Source organism: Equus asinus, chromosome 3 (assembly GCF_041296235.1).
Source record: "Equus asinus isolate D_3611 breed Donkey chromosome 3, EquAss-T2T_v2, whole genome shotgun sequence".
In the NCBI taxonomy this organism is placed as follows: Eukaryota; Metazoa; Chordata; class Mammalia; order Perissodactyla; family Equidae; genus Equus; species Equus asinus.
The window spans coordinates 108,691,549-108,703,057 of NC_091792.1; positions in this window are offsets into that span (position 1 = coordinate 108,691,549).

The following is an 11,509-nucleotide window of genomic DNA, read 5'->3' on the forward strand; positions in this document are numbered from 1 at the left end:
TAACAGCTACACAGCAAAGAAAAGACATAGGAAAGGATAGGAGAGATGGAGACATAGCATTGAGGGGATCCACACCTCCAATGTGGCAATTGGCAGCAGGGAGCAAAATCACAGGAGAGTTGTACAGGTTTGCCTGCCCTGGAGAATAGCAAAAAATCTGTGGTTGAAAGCATCCAGACTAAATGGGAAGTAAATCCAATTTACCAGCCCCAGAGTATCTGCAAAACAGGCAAGGAGCTGCTGGAACTCTCTCCAGGGTGGGAAGTCTCAACAAGCACCATATTTTACATTCCTCTCCAGCAGATAACACAGGAGAGAGTGGGATCCAGATGTTCTAGCCAGCTTGTTAAGGCTGCTGCAGTGACCCATGAAACCCTGGTCCATACCAGCTTCAGCAAATCCATAAAGGAAGTCTCAGTAAGGCAAGCCCTCAACTCACTAAATCAGTGCCCACTCTGCCTCCAACCATCTCACAAGGTGGGCTTTGGCCAGGCAGACTCTGGGAACCACCCATCCCACATTTGCTTCTGATGCAACTATTCCCCAGCAGTGGCTCCCACATGATGAACACTGGGAATAACCTGACCCCTGCCCACTCTGGCTCCAGCCATCCCCAGCTGCAGCCTTGGTGCATGGTGTCTCTAACAGTTCCAAGCATCCCCCAAAAGCAGCCCAGTATGGCTCACACCAGGAAACACCCAGCCACACACAATCATACAACAGCCATCCTGCCAAGATGGCCCACGTGCAGTACTCTAAGACTCTTCCAGCCTGTGCCCACTCCAGCTCCAGCTGACATGTGAAGGCAGCCCAGACTCAGCATACTTCAAGAATTCCCTGATCTGTGACCCTGCCAGCTCCAGCCTGCCTCCCAAAGTCATCTGGCACATGCAGTCTACAGCAGGGATACTCCAACACAGGGCCACTCCTTCAAGACTAGGAGAGGGAGCTATTTTACCTAATATATAGAAACAATCATAGAAAGGCAAACAACATGAAGAGACAAAGATTTATATTCCAAAACAAGGACAGGATAAATCTCCAGGAAAAAAAACCCTAAAGAAATGGACATCAGTAATTTACGTGATAAAGAGTTCAAAGGAATGGTGATAAAAATGGTCACTAAACTCAGGACAAGAATTGTGGAGCACAGTGAGAACTTCAACAAAGTGTTAGAAAATATAAGAAAGAACCAATCAGAGCTGAAGAATACAATAATTGAAAGGAAAAATACACTACAAGGAATCAATAGCAGATTAGATGACACAGAAGAACAGAAGAGCAATATGCAAAACAAAATAGTGGAAATTGCCCAAGTAGACAGCAAAAAGAAAAGATAATTTTAAAAGATGAGAATAGTTTAAGGGATCTCTGTGTCAACATAAAGCATACTAACATTTGAATTATATGTCTCACAGAAGGAGAAGAGAGAAAGAAAGAGATAGAAAACCTATTTGAAGAATTAACTGCTGGAAACTTCCTGAACCAGAGGAAGGAAATGGACATCCAGGTCTGGAAGCACATAGAGTCCCAATAGGATGAACCCATGGAGATACACAGTAAGACATATCGTAATTAAAATGGCGAAAACTAAAGAAAGAATCTCAAAATCAGCAAGGGAAAAACAAGAAGCTACATACAAGGGAACTCCCATGACAGTATAAGCTCATATTTCAGCTGAAAATTTTCAGGGAAGAAAGATGTGGCAGAATTTATTTAAAGTACTGAAAGAAAACACTTGCAACCAAGAATACTCTATCCAGCCAGGTTATCATTCATAATTGAAGAAGAAATAGTTTCTCAGACAAGTAATAGCAAAAGGAGACCATCACCACTAAACCAGCCTTAGAAGAAATGTTAAAGCATCTTCTTTGAGGAAGTGAATCACTAGGAATAAGAAAATATACCAAAAACAATCTCAGTGTTAAAGGCAAATATTTAGTAAAGGCAATGGATGAGCCACTTAAAAAGCTATTATGTGGGGGCCACTTTGTTTCATAGTGGTTAAGATGAACTTCATGCACTTCACTTAGGCAGGCTGGGGTTCTCAGGGTCAGATCCTGAACACTGATCTATGCATTGCTCATCAAGCCATGCTTTGGAAGTGTCCAACATGCAAGATGAAGGAAGATTGCCACTGATATTAGCACAGGGCAATATTCCTCAATAAAAAGGAAGATTGTCAATGGCTGTTAGCTCCAGGCCAATCTTCCTCACACCCACACATGAAAACTATTATGAACATTAAAGGCGAAAGTAGTAAAATTCACTAAAACTAGAATAAGTAGTTGAGGGATACACAGAATAAAAAGAGGTAAAAGATGATTTCTAATCTTGTTTCATGAGAGATAATAAAAATGTAGTACTTTGAGAAAGCACTTGAAATTAAGGAATTAGCACCCGAAAATGGACCTCTCTGTATAAAGGCTGATATATATGAACCTCATGGTAACCACAAACAAGAAACCTACAATACTTCCAAGAAATATAAATAGAAAGAAAAGCAAACATAAGAATCAAAAATGCATCAAAACACAAGGGAAGAGACAAAGCCAAGAAGAAAGAAACAGAGAAGAATTACAAAGACAATTAGAAAACAATCAACAAAATGGAAATCAGTACATAGCTATCAATAATTACTTTAAATGTAAATGGACTAAATGCTTCAATCCAAAGACATGTGGTGGCAGAATGGGTAAAAAAAACAAGAGCCATCAATATGTTGCCTATAGGAACTCACTTTGGATCTAAAGACACACACACACTGACAGTGAAAAGATTTTCCATGCAAATGGAAATGAAAAGAAAGCTGGAGAAGGAATATTCATATCATAAAAACATCAACTTCAAAACAAAGACCGTAACAAAAGACAAAGAAGGACACTTCATGGTAATTAGGGGTCAATCCAAGAAGAAATATAAAATTTGTAAATATTTATGCACCCACATATGAGTACCTAAATATGTAGAGACTATATTGACAGACATAAAGGGAGAAATGGACGGTAATACAATAATATTAGAAACCCTTAATACCCCACTTATATCAATGGATAGGTAATCCAGACAGAAAATCAATAAGGAAACATTAGCCTTAAAGGAAACATTAGACCAGATGGACATAATAGATAAAAACAGAATATTCCATCCACAAACTGCAGGATACACATTCTTTTCAATTGCACATGGAACATTCTCCAGGATATATCACAGATTAAGCCACAAATAAGTCTCAATAAATTTAATAAGATTGAAATTATACGAAGTATCTTTTCTCACCACAACAATATGAAACTAAAAATCACTTTAAAAAGAAAACTGGAAAAAACACAAACATGTGGAGACTAAATAACACGCCAGTCAACAATTGATGTCTCAATGAAGAAATCAAAGAAGAAATCAAAAAATACCTGAAGAAAAATTTAAATATGACATGTGAAATCTTATGGTATAGACAAAAGTCATACTAAAAGGGTAGTTTATACCAATAGAGGCCAACCTCAAGCAAGAAGAAAAACATCAAGTACACAATCTAACAATATACCTAAAGGAACCAGAAAAAGAAGAACAAACAAAGCGCCAAATTGGTAGAAGTAAAGAAATAATAAAAATCAAAGTGGAAATAAATGAAATAGAGAATAAGAAAAGCAATAGAAAAAAATCAATGAAACAAAGACCTACTTCTTTGAAAAGATAAACAAAATTGACAAACTTTTAGCTAGACTCACCGAAAAAAAAGACAAGTTTCAAACAAATGAAATCAGAAATGAAAGAGGAGAAATTACAACAAAACTAAACCACAGAAATAAAAAGGATTATAATAACTACTAAAAGCTGTGTGCCAAATAATTGGGGACTCAGAAGGAATGGATAAATTCATAGAACTATGCAAACTTCCAAAACTAAATCAAGAATAGATAAAGAATCTGAATAGACTGATCATTTCTAAGGAGATTGAAACACTGATCAAAAACTCCTAAAAAATTAAAGCCTAAAACCAGACAGCTTGACTGATGAATGCTATCAAACAAAGATGACATAATATCTAGCATTCAGAAATATTTCCCAGAAATCAAAGAGGAAAGGAAACCTCCTAACTCATTCTACAAGGCCAGCGTTACCCTGATTCCACAACAAGACAATGACCACATAACAAAAGAAAATTACAAGTCAATATCGCTGATGAACACAGATGCAAATGTCATCAACAAAATGCTCACAAATCAAATACAACAATACATTAAAAAGATCATACATCATGATCAAGTGTGATTTATTCCAGGGGTGTAAGTGTGGTTCAATGTATGGAAATCAGTCAATGTGATACACCACGTGAAAAAAATGAAGGTAAAAATCACATGATCATCTCAAGAGATGCAGAGAAAGCATCTGACAAGCTGTAGCACCCATGTACAATAAAAACTCTGAATAAAATAAGTCTAGAAGGAAAGTACCTCAACATACTAAAGGCCATATATGACAAACTCACAGCTAACATCATACTCAATGGTGAAAAACTGAAAGCCATCCCAGGAAGAACAGGAACCAGAAAATGATGCCCACTTTCACCACTGCTATTTAACATAGTATTGCAAATTATAGCCAGAGCAATCAGGAAAGACAAATACATAAAACAGATCCAAATTTGAAAGGAAGAAGTAAAATTATCATTGTTTTCAGATGATATGATTTTATAAAGAGAAAACCCTGAAGAATCCACCAAAAAATTAGTAGAAATAATAAAAGAATACAGTAAAGTTACAGGGTACAAAATTAACATCCAAGATTCAGCTATGTTTCTATACACTAACAATGAAAAGGCAGAAAGAGACATTAAGAATACAATCCCATTTACAATTGCAAAAAAAAAAAAGAATAAAAAACCTAAAAATAAACTTGACCAGAGAGGTGAAAGACTTGTACACTGAAAACTATAAGACATTGTTGAAAGAAACAGAAGAAGACACAAAGAAATGGAAAAATATTCCATGCTTCTGGATTACCATAGTTTAAATGTCCATGCTTCCTAAAGCAAGCTGCACATTCAATACTATCACTATAGACCCAATGACATTGTTCACAGAAAAATAACAACGAATCAAAATTTATATGGAGCTATAAAAGGCCCCAACTAGCCAAAGCAATCCTGAGAAAAAAGAACAAAGCTGGAGATATCACATTCCCTGACTTCAAACTTGATGCAAAGCGACAGTTGTCAAACAGCGTGGTACTGGCACAGAAACATTTAGCTCAGTAGAACAGAATTGAGAGCCCAGAAATAAACCCATACATCTATGAACAGCTAATTTTACAGAAGGGAAGGGAGCCAAGAACATACAATGGAGAAAGGAAAGTCTCTTCAGTAAATGGTGCAGGGAAAACTGGACAGCCACATGAAAAAGAATGAAAGTAGACCATAATCTTAAACTCTGCACAAAACTTAACTCAAAATGGATTAAAGACTTAAAAGTAAGACCTGAAAGGATACAACTCCTAGAAGAAAACATAAGCAGTATGCTGTTCAATATGGGTCTTAGCAGTATCTTTTTGAATACAGTGTCTCACCAGGCGAGGGAAACAAAAGAAAAAATAAACAAATGGACTAATTCAAACTAAAAACTTCTGCACATCAAAGAAATCCCTCAGCAAATGAAAAGACAATTTAATTGGGAGAAGATACTTGCAAATCATAAATCTTCTAAGGGGTTAATATCCAAATTTGTAAAAATCCCCATACAATTCAACAAAAGAAAATAAACAATCCAGTAAAAACATGAACAGAGGATTTGAATAGACATTTTTCCAAATAAGATATACAGATGGCCAGTAGGTGCCCGAAAACATATTCAACATCACTAATTATTAGGGAAATACAAATCAAAACTTTAATGAGATATCATCTTGTGTCTATCAGAATGGCTACAATTAATAAGACAAGAAATAAGTATTGGAGAGGATGTGGAGAAAAAGCAACCCTCATACATTTCTGGTAGGATTATAAACTGGTGAAGCCCCTATGGAAAACAATATGGAGAGCCCCCAAAAAAATTCAGAATAGTACTACCATATGATCCAGCTATTCCACTTCTGGGGATTTATCCAAAGAACACAAAACACCAAGTTAAAAAGATACTGGCACCCCTATGTTCAGTGCAGTACTGTCCACAGTAGCCAAGATTTGCAAAGAACCTAAGGGCCCTTCAATGGATGAATGGATAAACAAGATGTGGTATATATACACAATGGACTACCACTGAACCATAAAAAAAGATGAAACCTTGCCATTCGCATCAACATGGATGGACCCTGAGGGTAGTAGGTTAAGTGAAATAAGGCAGATAGTGAAAGTCTGATGGCACATGATTTCACTCATAAGTGCAACATAAAAAGAATAACAACAGCAGCAAACAAACACATAGATTCAGAGATTAGATTGGTGGTTACCAGAGGGGAAGGGTGGAGAGGACAGAGAGAAAGTTTAATACAGCACATCTCTATGGTGATAGATGGTAATAAGGCTTTGGGTGGTGAAAATGATATAATCTACAAAGAAGTTGAAATACAATATTGTACATGTACAACTCATATAATATTATGAACCAATGTTACCTCAATTAAAAAAAGAAAGAAATCATATTAATCAATGCTTTCAATGTTTGGAGTGCGTCCTTGAAGTGTTAGTCGTCGGTTGAATAAAATTTAGCATCACCTTGATATTTGACATTTTTCAATAACTTACACTGTTATTTATAAAGTGCCAAGAGGCTCTTCTTTTCTACATTTAAAGAATTTTCCAACCTAGCAATAGTGGTAATACTCTGGATTCATGCAAAAAGTTACCACTTGAAATTTCTCTTGGAATTAGTGATTAAAAATTAGTATTCTAAAACAGGGTAAATGTACCTATCAGGTAGAAATTATTTATGATTATTGATAAATTATTAAATATCAAAATTACATAATTTTCACAGATACATAATTGCATACGTTTCTCTTTTTGTAAATCAAAAGATGAAAAACTCTAATAAAAGCATTTATGGAACAAGTGGATATAGTAAACCTCTTTCCATATCACTCATAAAGAAATAAGCAGATTAATCGTAAATTTAGAAGATCAGGGCTAGTATAATAAATAGCCAAAATAAATGTGCAGACCATTAATAATTTGCTACTATTTTAGGCATTAAGATTGTAATCACTGTCTAAAAAAATTTGTATACTCTTGAAACTGTCATTCATAATCTCATTTGTCTAATCCAAGTGTGAAACATCATGATTGCATTCATACTTGATTGAATACAAAAAGAGTACATGAAAGATGTTTGCCTATTACATCACTGTTTTAGAACTTCTCATTACTTTGTATCTCTTATCCTCATTAACTCATCTGTCACAATGAACAGGTTTAATTAGATGCCTCTTAATCGATTCAGATTCTGAAATGTTATATCTTAGATGTTTGATTCACGGAATAAGGCGTTTTCTTTACTTGAACAGGTTATATGGAGATTTGATGGCAAGAAACCAGATACTTTAGTGCCAAATACTCCACTCTACAAGTGGATCTCCCAGAATGACCTTTCTTGAGAGACTCTAGAAAACAAACGCTGATATGAGGGTAACTCCAACCAGATGATAATAGTTGACCAGGAAACAAATTTATTGAACATTTATTATTGAAAATTTCAAAATTAACAATTAACTCTCATATTTCTTTCACAGGACTAGGAGGAAGGATACCTGTAACCTTCCTTCTTTTGATTCCTGCACTGCCACCAACTTCCTTCTGCCTTGACATATTACTTTCCAACTCAGTGACTCCACTATTTCATTAAGAGAATATATTCTACTAAAGTCCTTCCTCATTTTTTGTCTCACACATTCTTTTTTTTTATGCAGCATGTTCTCTTTCAATTTTGTCCACCTGGCAACCATGTTTTCATTTTTCAAGTCTAAAGTCATACACCAATCTTCTATGTAGCCTTCACTTACCTCTACAGCAGACTTAGGTGTTTCTTCCTTTGAGCTCTGAAAGATATTTTAATGCACATGTATAACAATCTGTTATCTAGAATACAATGCATCTTCAGTGCCTTATATTGCCCTACTATCATTGTATTCTAAGACATATACTTAATAGTTTGCTGAAATCCACCTAACCCTGTGTCATACAAAACCAAAGCCTTTATAACTCATTGTGGAAGCAACAGCATTTATGAGGTGATCGACCATGGGATAACTATGCTGGGCATTCCTTCATTTGTAGATCAACATGATAACATTCATTTTCAGATCAAACAGTTAATATTGCTCATATGAAAATCAAGAGAGCAACTGTTAAATTGGACTTCAACAAAACGTCAAGTACATATTTCCCAATGCTTTGAAGACAGTCATTAAGGACTCTTTGTATCACAATTTTTATTTAATAGATAGAATTTACACACAGCTTCTTTTGTCTATGGTGAGAATAAGTTTCATGCTATTTTAAGTGGCTAATTTCAAATTATTAACATTAAGTAATCCACCTTAAATCTACTTTTATTTTCATCCAGATATTTATTTCAAAGTTGCATTTTAGCCCCATAGATACAGTGGGTAACCAAGTGGTGCAACAACTTTCTACAAAAAAATGGAAAGTTATATAAACAATGGTAAAAAAAAGACACATTTTTAAAACTATGATAGAACACATACAAGGAAAGAATGATAAAGCAAAAGAAATATCATAAAATATATCAATTCAGTACCTAAAATTTCTGAAACTATAAATCTCTTTGTGCTCAAAAATTGATTTCATTATTATCATTTTAAACAAATTTTATAATGAAATATAATTTACATACCATGAAATTCACCTGCTTAAGTACAGAACTGAAATATATGTCTTGTTTTTACAGAGATATGAAATCATCACCATAACATAAATTCAGAACATTTTCATCACCACGAAAAGAAGTCTGAAGTGTCTTAGAAAACACTTCCCATTCCACCCTGCCCACGTAATTATTCATCAACTTTCGGTCTTTATAGATTAGCCCTTCTAGACATTTCATAAACCCAGAATCATATAATAAATGGGCTTCTACAAATGGCTTCTTTTACATAGGATAATGCTTTGAACTTTCTTACCTGTTATAGCTTTCTAATGCTAAATAATATTCTACTGTAAGGACATTTAATTTACTAATTCATCACTTCATGGATATTTTGGTTGCTTCACATTTGTCTATTAAAAATATTGCTATATATGCTTTTGTGTGGGAACATATTTGGCAGCATCAACCTAGAAGGCCAATGTGCCTACAATAGAGTGTGCATGGGACAAAGTGATAGGCAAAGAGGTTGCCAGGAGTATGAACTTGCACAGTCCTATAGGACAAAAAACAAATTGGAATTTATTCTCAATGGGATGAAAAGCCAGATGAAAATTTTGAAGAGGGAAGTGTCATAAACTGATGTGTTTCCAAAAAGCCACACAGTCTACTGAGAGAAAAATAGACAGTAGAGTCACGAAGAGTAGAAGCACAAGGACTGATGAAGAGGCATTTCATCCATGATGACACAATTACTCTTTAAAAACTTCAACAGCACCATCTTTAATACGAATTTCTACCATGTGAGTTACAGTGCTTAGAACAGCTTCTACCATTTCCTCTTCTAAAGAAAATTTAACTTACCCACCCTAACTTCCATCTTTACCTTTTAAAATAGTTGTCAAAGAGAAAACTCAAATATAAAAGCCAAATTTCTATGAGGCCCAAATAAATAAATATATTACATCTTTTTCAATTCTATGTCATTCATTTTAAACCATATGAATGACACTTTTCAAACCCTTCATGGGAATAATATGCTTGGGCAAATTAACAGCCTTTCAATGTTGATGTCATTGGGTTTCTTTTTTAGGTACAAAGTGAATATTATAAAATTACCAAGAATTTATCATGATCAAACAATGAAACCTCTAGATCCAGCAGTCTTTTGGATGGTGTTTGTCATGCACCACAAAGACACCAAACACCTGCAGCCACCTGACCTCACCTGGTTCCAGTACAACTCTGTGGTTGTGATTGGGTTCTTAATGACCTGTGTGGAAAGTGTTATATTTATCATCAAAAATGTTGTCTATCTTCTTTGTGGAAGTTTTCTAAAAGAAGAAAGAAGGAGCACTGAATGAGGTGGATTCAAGATGACAGTGTAGGAAGAGTCTGAATTTACCTCCTCACATAGACACAGCAAATATACAGCTTCATATGGATCAATTCTCCCTGAACGAAACTGAGAGTGAAAGGAACACCTTCTCCACAATGAAGGATGAAGAGGACCACAACAAGATGGGCAGGAGCGGCAAAGAAAGGCTTTCAGCAAATATCCAACCCCTGACAATGCAGCATACAATACAGCCATGCACCACATAACGATTTTTAGTCGACAGACTGCATGTACAATGGTGTTTCCATAAGATTAGTACCATATAACCAGGCATGCAGTAGGCTACACCATATAGGTTTTTTTTAAGTGTACTCTGTGATGTGCCCACAATGATTAAATTGCCTAATGACTCATTTTTCAGAATGTATCCTCATCTTAAGTGACACACAATTATAGGGAGGGATTTTACTAAGATGGGGCACTTCTCCTGGAGGAGCAACAAGTTAGTATCCCACTGCAGGATGCTCAGCCCCTGGGACCTGCATCAGAGAGATGAGTCTCCAAAAATTCTGGCTTGGAAAGCCAATGGGACTGACAGCCAAGTGACCCAAAGTGCTATGAGAAACATATTCCTCTTTTAAAGGGCTTGTGTCGGTTCTTACTCTCACAGACTCCCAGCAAAACAACAGCCGTTTAAAAGTACCAATAATATATGTGAAGGAGAGTCATTTGTGAATGTAAAAGAATTGGCTGGATGGGCTGGACAGTTGAAACACTCTTCAGGGGCTGAGATGTTGGCAGACACCATTATTGTGCTCCCACCTAACATTACAGAACAGGTAGCATTGCTCAGAGGCAAGGGCAAGCAGTTGTGGCACTATCTCACCACCTTGCTAAATCCAGAGAGATAATGCAGTTGCAGCACTCCCCTATTCTCTGGCTGGCATGGGAGGGTGTGTACACAAGGCATTTTCCTGCTCCCTAACTAAAGTCTGAGAGGCAGGCAGCTGTGACACTCTCCCTCAGGCTGGCTGGGGCTGGAAGATGTAAGCAGTCAACACTCTCTCACTCCCAGCCTAAAACCATTTTCTGTCTCACTCTTAGCCCAAAACCAAAGCAAGAGCTGAGACAAGGCACTCTTTTGTTGTACTGCTGAAACCTGTGGGCAGCCGCATTCAAGTCATTTTCCCTCACTGCCTATTCTGAAGCCAGAGAGCAAGCCCTACATGTTATACTCTCAAGCTGCCTAGTTAATGCCAGCAGACTTGATCAATCCACATTGGGGACTCCTCTTAATTGTCTGGCCCTGGTGGTGAGAGGGGCTGGAGTTCCAGAGCTGCATGGCACTGTAACA